The 8,166-nt window shown below is 38.5% G+C and overlaps 1 protein-coding gene across 1 annotated transcript in view; it reads right to left on the minus strand.

Moving 5' to 3' along the window:
• Pacs1 (phosphofurin acidic cluster sorting protein 1) overlaps nt 1-8,166 on the minus strand; it is a 218,023-nt gene that overhangs the window by 86,525 nt on the left and 123,332 nt on the right. The window lies entirely within an intron of this gene.

Consider the following 8,166-nt stretch of genomic DNA (forward strand, 5'->3'; position numbering starts at 1 on the left):
AAATGATCCTCAACCTGTATCTTTTTTCCCCCTTTCTCAACCTGCATCTTACCACTGTTTCAAATCTATCCCCATGCAAATCATAACTAGAGAGCTGGCAAGCACAAGGGCCTGAGTTCAATCCCCAGAAAAAAAAAAAAAAAAAAAAAAAAAAGGTAAAACATAACTAGAGATGCTCAACAAGAGACAAATTGTCAGATTCCACCTCTTTATCTCCTTTCTGACATCATCAGTGAAGCAACCATGTTTTGTACAGAAAAGGAAGAAGAAAGGAGAAAGATCTGTATGGAGCTTAAAAAATGAAGCTGAGTGTGGTAGCACATCCCAGCACTCAGGAGCCTGAGGCAGGAGGATTGCTTGGAGGTCAAGGCCAGCCTTAGCTACATAGTAAGTTCATGGCCCACCTGCACTAAACAGTGATACCCTGTCACAAAATAAAACAAACAAAAATAAAAACAAAACAAAATACAACAGGAACAATCTCTGAATCAAAATATGGGCCTTTTTGGCACTAGGACAGATAAACACAAGAATAGAAGATAAGCGACCTAAATTACTCTCTTGTCCTACCAAGCAGTGGTTGCCTGTCTCAGTTACTTTTCTCTCCTTGCTGGGGCAAAGTACCCGATACCCAAAATTAAGGAAGGAGAGTTTTAGTTAGAGGAGGCTTAAGTCCATACTCAGCTGGCTCCAAGGCAGAGTGGGATATGGCAAGAGGGAAACTGTTCATGGTGGTGGAAGACAACGAAGAGCAAAGGGAGGAGTAGCAGCTATGTTAGCTAGCAAGCCTCTCCCCTCTGCCCATACTGTACTCAGGCTGTTCACCCCCAGGGCAGGTGTAGCACTCATATGCATGATCCTACCATTGGATCATGAATTAATCTACAAGCCCATCCCAATGACTGCATGAGAATTTGGGGGGACAACTACACAAAAGCCATAACATCACCATAGAAACAAGACACTTTTCTCTCTGCTTTAGTAACTTCATCATAATGGGCAAAATAAGCTCTGTCTTCTCTCTAGACAGTATTTTCAGCATGAGTTTATCAGCATAAAGTGTAAATTATAAGAAAGCTCTTCCTTTGTAAATGAGAAACTCTTCATTTTTAACCACCTAACAGTTTACTCTGCCAGGTGTGGTGGTACACACCTGTAATCTCAGCACTCAGGAGGCTGAGGCAGGAAGATCACTGCTGAGGTCCAAGCCAACCTGGGTTACATAGTGAGTTCAAGTTCAGCCTAGAATACATAGTGAGACCCTGTCTCCAGAACAAAACAAGTTTATACTGGGCATCACTTGGGCAATGCATTTGTCTACATACTATCTGAACATTGGTCATCATTTCAGCCAGTTAGTTGTTGGCAATGAGATACACTAGTACATCGTTTGTTTTATCTTGACTCCCAAAAGCTGGGCTTATTGGAATGTATCACTGTGCTCTGCTGCTTTGGCATATTTTATTCCCTGGCATGTGACTTCTATGAAGCAGAGGGACATAAGGTTATAAATAAACTAATTTTCAGCTACTCTCAGGATGTGATAGGGGGCCAGGGAGATGGCTCAGTAGAATAAGCGCTTCCCTGGCAAGCGCAAGGGCCTGAGTTCAATCCTTGGTTCCGCAAAAAAAAAAAAAAAAAGAAAGAGAGAGAAAAGAAAAGAGGATGTGATAACTTTGGGGTATCAATGCTAATTACTTGCAGTGAACATGAAACATTTAACATTTCTCTTCCCTCTTTATAATCTTTTTAATGATAACCTTTTGGTAACAGGCCTCAGATTGCAGAGGGACTTGCTTATTAAAATTAGACACGAAAACTTTCCAGTCCCAAGTTACTTGGATAAAAGTCTTTTATCTGACAATGGGCATATAAGAATAAATTTACTCAGAAAAGAATGAAAAAATATCTTCAATGTGCTGGGAGGAATTAATTGTGATAATTTTAGATACAGAAAAATTATATTTTAAAAAGATGTTAATTAAAAGCATTTTCAGATTAAAACTAGGAGATTACTACTAAAAGATATTCATTAATGTGTATTAATTACTACTATATAACACTACTACGATTACTACTACTGACACATATTATCACCCAGCTACTGTGTGTGATAACTTTAGAAGAGTGAAACTGGGTGGCCCTGGCTTAGGAGCTCTTATGAGGTCACAGTTAAAGTTTGGCAAAAAAAAAAAAATTAGAAAAAACAAGTTTGGTCAGAGGTGCAGTCACCCTGACTAGGGCTGTAGGATCTTTGTCCCTAATTAACAAGGTTGATAAGTGACCTCACTTCCTCTCCACACTGACATTTTCCAGGGCTTCTTGATATCTCGGAAGTTATCAAGAAGGGATAACTAAATGGGAAGTAGCTTCCCTATGGTGAATGGTCCAAAAAAAAAGAGAAAGGCGAAAGTATAAATATAAATGACCTGATCAGTTCCTTAATGTTCTAAAGGTTATAGAGACTAACTTATTCAGTGTGAGAAAGAACAACACAAGAATATGAACTCTGAGTGCCAGAATTACTGGGGACATCTTGGAGGTGATATATATATATATGATACAGGGATTATATATGGACCTCCAAATAATATAACGGAAATACTATAATTCCCAATTTGCTAGACATCTGAAAAAACCTTAGAAATTTATAATGTCTAGCATTATTATTACTTATTTTTATTTTTCTGAGACAGGGTCTCACTATATAGTTTAGGCTAGCCTTGAACTCACTACTTGCCTCAGCTCCTGAGTGCTGGTATGCACCATCACACCCAAAGCTAGAGGAAACCTTTGTCTCTTAGTATAATTTTGTACCAAGAGCATCTTTTAGTAAGAAAACTATTGTTTTACCCACAGAAGACAATCTTTTGACAATGGCCAATGTAAATATAATCACAATAATATATTTAGCAACATTCATTGGCATGTGTCTCCCATATGGAAATTATTGGGATCCCGGTAGCAAACAAAGACTGGAAGAAAATATTTATAGGCAACTACTCCTTTATTCACTAAGGGAAGTCTTGTCTAGTAGTTTTCCTAAGGCTAAAGGGATCTCATATAATCTTAAAGTTTTAATGACCTTGAAATCAGATTATAACAACTGATATATTGTTCTTGACCAATGAAAGACTTTCAAGTTATTGTGTAAAGACAACACTATGTATTGTATTTGTAAAACCAGTATTGACATAATTTTGATCAACTGGCAACCTAGGTGGAAGCATGTACTCAGCTCTAATGACATCTCTTAAGTTCAATTAAGTTATTGCCTTTTTTTGTTTTTAATGTAAGTATTTGGTACAGGGTCTTGCTGCGCAGCTTGGACTTGTAGTGATTCCTACTTCAGCCTCCCCAGCACTGGGATTATAGGCATGCACCACCATGCCCAGTTTCGGTGGCCAGCTTGGTGGGACCAGGGATTGAACCCAGGTTCTTGCACTTGCCAGGCAGCCGCTTAGACCACTGAGCTATCTCCCTGAACCTAGACAAATGTTTTAAGCAGGGAAAGAGAAAAAATTGTTGAGCTCAAAGACAGCTATAAGTATTATCATAAGTCACAAACTGGACAGATAGGCACATGTAAGACTACTATTAATAGACCAGAGAGTATTAATTGGACAAGTTGAATCATAGTAACTCATTTTTTTTCCTCTTATAGTTTTTAAAGACTATTAAATACACTAGTCAGGACTTTCATATGTCAATTAATAGAGATCTCTTGTAATAAGAATCAAAAAAAAACTTTTTACACTGGTAAAAGCAAAAAGTTTTTAAGATGACCCCAGGCTGATAGTTTATCTGACTAGAGTATCTATGTAGGCTTCTCATTGTTTTGACAGCCATAGTTGTTAGTCACACCTGAAAGCCCAAACTGCTGCTTTGATAGCCACATGTAACTGTTTCCTCTCAAGGGCTAGATGGCATTCTTGGAACTAAGTATGCATTCAATCAAAACAGTGGGGGAAGAAGGCAAACCACGGCTCCAAACTGTCTTGCTGCAGAAGTCTACCTATGACAGTTTTTCCCATTTTGTCTATGACCCTTGGATCATATTTAGCTACAGGTTTTACTTTTTAGACACTCAGTTAGCATATTTCCATGGAGGGTGGCCAGCCTGGCAAGATATTTGGAGAGAAATCATGACACAAGAAGTGGTCTTCTGGCAACTGGGGCTGTGCCTATTTATTTATCTATCTATCTATCTATCTATCTATCTATTTATTTTTTGTGCCTATTTTAAAATATTTGTTCTTATTTAAAACTATTGCTGGGCCAGAGATACAGCTCAGTGGCATAGTGGCTGCCTGGCAAGCATAAGGCCCTGAGTTTGATTCCCCATACCAAAAAACAAAACAAAACAAAAACCCTGTTACTAAATCCATAAGGTTCCCCAGGAATTTATGCAATGTTTTATCAATTAACTTATCTGTGTTATAAAAATCACTCAGTGTGTCCTGTGCTATAAAAACCGTCACCATCATTCTTGAAGGGAGGGAGAAAAGGAGTTAATCTCCAGTTCTGCCTAAGGCCTAAAAACCAGATAAAGTCAGCCTAAAACTTGTACATTTATTCTTTGAGAGCTTTAGAGTAAATCTAGACCAGTCTTTTAATATGACCCAGAAATAAATGAAGATCAGTTTTACTCTGGAAGGATTCCAGGCAGGGAAAATTCACCATTTTGGAAACCTAGTCCTGAAATTCAGCAGCCATGGAGGAGAAACTGCTTTTGACCAAACACTGTTGTAAACTATATTATCTCTCAGGGGTAGAGCAGTGAAGAGACAAAGAATGACACCAAATATGGCACAAGAGCTAAATCGTAATCATCCTAGGTGCACAAAGATTAAGGTCAGGAGCTTTCCCAAGGGTGGATCCTCTAACCCTTAGCAAAACATGCCTCCAGAGACAAAAGCTATGACTGACAGCAACTGCACTACCAAACAGAAAATCTTTTAAAAATTTTATCTAATTATAAATTTATTTATTTGGCACAGGGTCTTGCTATGCAGCTCAGATTCATAGTGATCCTCTTGTCTTAGCCTCCCCAGTGCTGGTATTACAGGCATGTGCCACCACACCCAATTTCAGTGGCCTTGGCACCTGAGGCCAGCACAGCATGTGGTACCCGGGTACAAACCTAGGTCCTTGAGCTTGCCAGGCAGGTGTTTAGACTGCTAAGCTATCTCCCCAGCCCTGAATAGGTGCTTTTTAACTTTTTGAAAATGGTTAAAGTGAGAAAATGAAAGTGTCCGAATTATATTGTTTAGGGCTTACTTTCTAACAAATGACTCTGAGTCAAAAGTTGTAAAATCCCAGTCTGAAAAAGACATCTTTTTTTTTTTTTTTTTTGCAGAACCAGGAATTGAACTCAGGCCCCTGCACTTGCCAAGCAAGCACTTATTCCACTGAGCCATTTCCCTGGCCCCTGAAAAAGACATCTTTTACCTCCAGGGACAGACAAAGACAAGCAATAAATAGTTCAGAAGGAACCTCAGTCCTAGGACAAAGAGGTCCTCAAGACATATTGGGTTCTCTATCCAGCCACCTAGGTAACGTCCCTCTATAGAATGCTAGCTAGGCTCTATTTAAACTCACTCTGAAGGGCCAGCCAAATAGCTCAGTGGATTAAAGCCCCTGCAAGCAGGTGCAGAGGCCCAGGGTTCAATCCCCAAGCCTGCCATGCTGGCCCGACCACCAGGGTGCGCTGAGACGGCAACTGAGACAGGGCATGGTGGCGCACACCTGTGTTCCCAGCTCTTGGGAGGCTGTAATCAGGCAGATCACTATAATCTGATCTAGTAGTGAGACCCTGAACACCCTGTAGACCCTTCCTTAAACACACACACACACACACACACACACACACACACACACATACACACCCAAAAGAAAGAAACAAAAAAAACCTCACTCTGAAAATATGTATCCCCTGGTGTCTGTAATACACTTTAGAAACTCAGATTAAACTATGGACTCAATATCTCTCATTACAAGTCAATGTTTAAGTGTAACATTATATCTTTTTATTCTAGTTCACAGATCTGAGTAAATCCTTGAACGACCTGAAGGATGCGTGAAGGTGGGTAGTTCCAAATTCCTCATTTTTTCCCTTGAGGATCTTTAATTATAGCTGGGGTAGAAACTCCACCCTCAAGACCCAAAGGGCAAGTAGGGGGAGCCTAAGACTCAGTAATAGATTGACTTACTGTGAAGCAGCAGTGGCAGTGGTGAAGCACATTATCAGCAAAGAAACAAAACAAAGCAGAGTGCTCAGAAATAACTCCACAATTACACAGAAAATTGATATAAGGAAAAGGCAGTATTCAATAAAAAAGAAAAGAATAAACTGAAATGAGAGTGAAGAAATCTGGATCCATTCCTTACACATAAAAGTACTCTCTATGTGCATTAAATATTTACATGTGAAAGGTAAGTTTTAGTAGAAATATGGGGCAATATTCTTGTGACTCTTAGGTAAGGATAGATTTCTAAAAATAATTAGAAACTTAACTATATAAAAATTATGAATTTCTGCTCTTCAAGAGACACTGAAGAATTAAAAGGCAAGAAAAAAAATAAAAAAGGAAACAAAAAGAAAAGACAAACTATGAACTTTGAGAAGGTATTTGAAACTCGTAATACTAACAAAGAGAATGTAAAGAACTGTAATTTGTAAAGGAAAAGGCTGACAAATCAATAGAAAAGTGGGCAAAAGACATGAACAGATGTTTCATGTTTCCAGAAGAGGAAACATTAATGGTTAATAAATATACAAAAATATGCTTAACCTCATTAGGAATCATGGAAATGCAAATTGAAATCAAAATAGCATTTACACCCACAAAATTGGCAAAATTAAGTGGGTGAAGATGCAGCACAATGGAAACTCATATGCTGCATGTGGGAGTATTGACTAGTACAACTGCTTTAGAAAACGATTAGGCATCATCTTAGGAAGCTAAACATATGTGAAGTCCATGGTCCAGCAATTTCATTCATTGGCTGAAAAACATTGAGTAAGGTAAGCTAATTCACATTCCACTGCTTATATGTCTTCAACTGTAAAGTGAACAATGTAATAACACCAGGTCACAGCGCTTCTGGAGGTTCCAGGCATATGAAAGCATCAAGAATGTTACTGGTCCATAGTAAGTGCTTTCTGTACTAGACATTGTTTGCATTATGCTTATCAGAACCCAAGTGCACTGTCAGAAGAGCAGCTAATAAATCGAATGCTAACCAACAATGAAAGTGAATGAACTAAGTTTATATTTCAATATGAGTTTATGTCTAACAATAATATTGAGTGGCAAAATAACTTTACAAAAAATATGTATGAGACAGGCATGGTGGCACATGCCCATAATCCCAACACTCAGGAGATAGAGACAGGCGGAACACTGTGAGTTTGGTATTAGCCTAAATTATACAGTGAGGTCAAGGCCAGTCTAAAACTACACAGCAAGACCCTGTTTCAAAAGGCAAACAAACACACAGACACATACACACTATATATAATATATATGCATATTATAGTATACATACATGTATATATCTCATACAATGTCAAATTCAAAAATCAAGCAAAAATAATGTTCTAACTAATTGTGTAAGGACAAAAACATGAGGTTGAGCAAAAGACAGGAACAGATGTTTTATGTTTCCAGAAGAGGAAACATTAATGGTTAATAAATATACAAAAATATGCTCAAGCAAAAATATGCTAGGCAAGCAAAGCAGTTAAATTTGTTTGGCGGCTGATGCATATGCAGAGCCATAATATGAGAGGGCAATGAGGCAAATGAGGCTAGGACTCTGCAGTGAGTACCTTGATTTTGCTTATGAGGAAAGCTACTGAACTATTATAAACAAGTAGATGATATATAATAATGTGTGAAAGATCAGCTGCTGCTAGGTACATAAAGGATCTCAGGGAGTAGAGGGCAGAAAGCTAAAAGAGCAGTTAGAGGCTGTAGCCATCAAGTATTATAGCAGGTAAGTTTGGTCTGAAATAGTGAGAAGGATGGAGGATAGACTTCAGGAAAATTCTGGTTAATTTAATAGGTCTTGCTGATGGATTGAATGCAGAGAGAGTGAAAGAGGAGAGAGAGAGGAGAGGAGAGAGAGAGGAGAGGAGAGAGAGGAGAGAGAGGAGAGAGA

This window comes from Octodon degus, unplaced genomic scaffold (assembly GCF_000260255.1).
Source record: "Octodon degus isolate 3935 unplaced genomic scaffold, OctDeg1.0 scaffold00018, whole genome shotgun sequence".
Lineage (NCBI taxonomy): Eukaryota > Metazoa > Chordata > Mammalia > Rodentia > Octodontidae > Octodon > Octodon degus.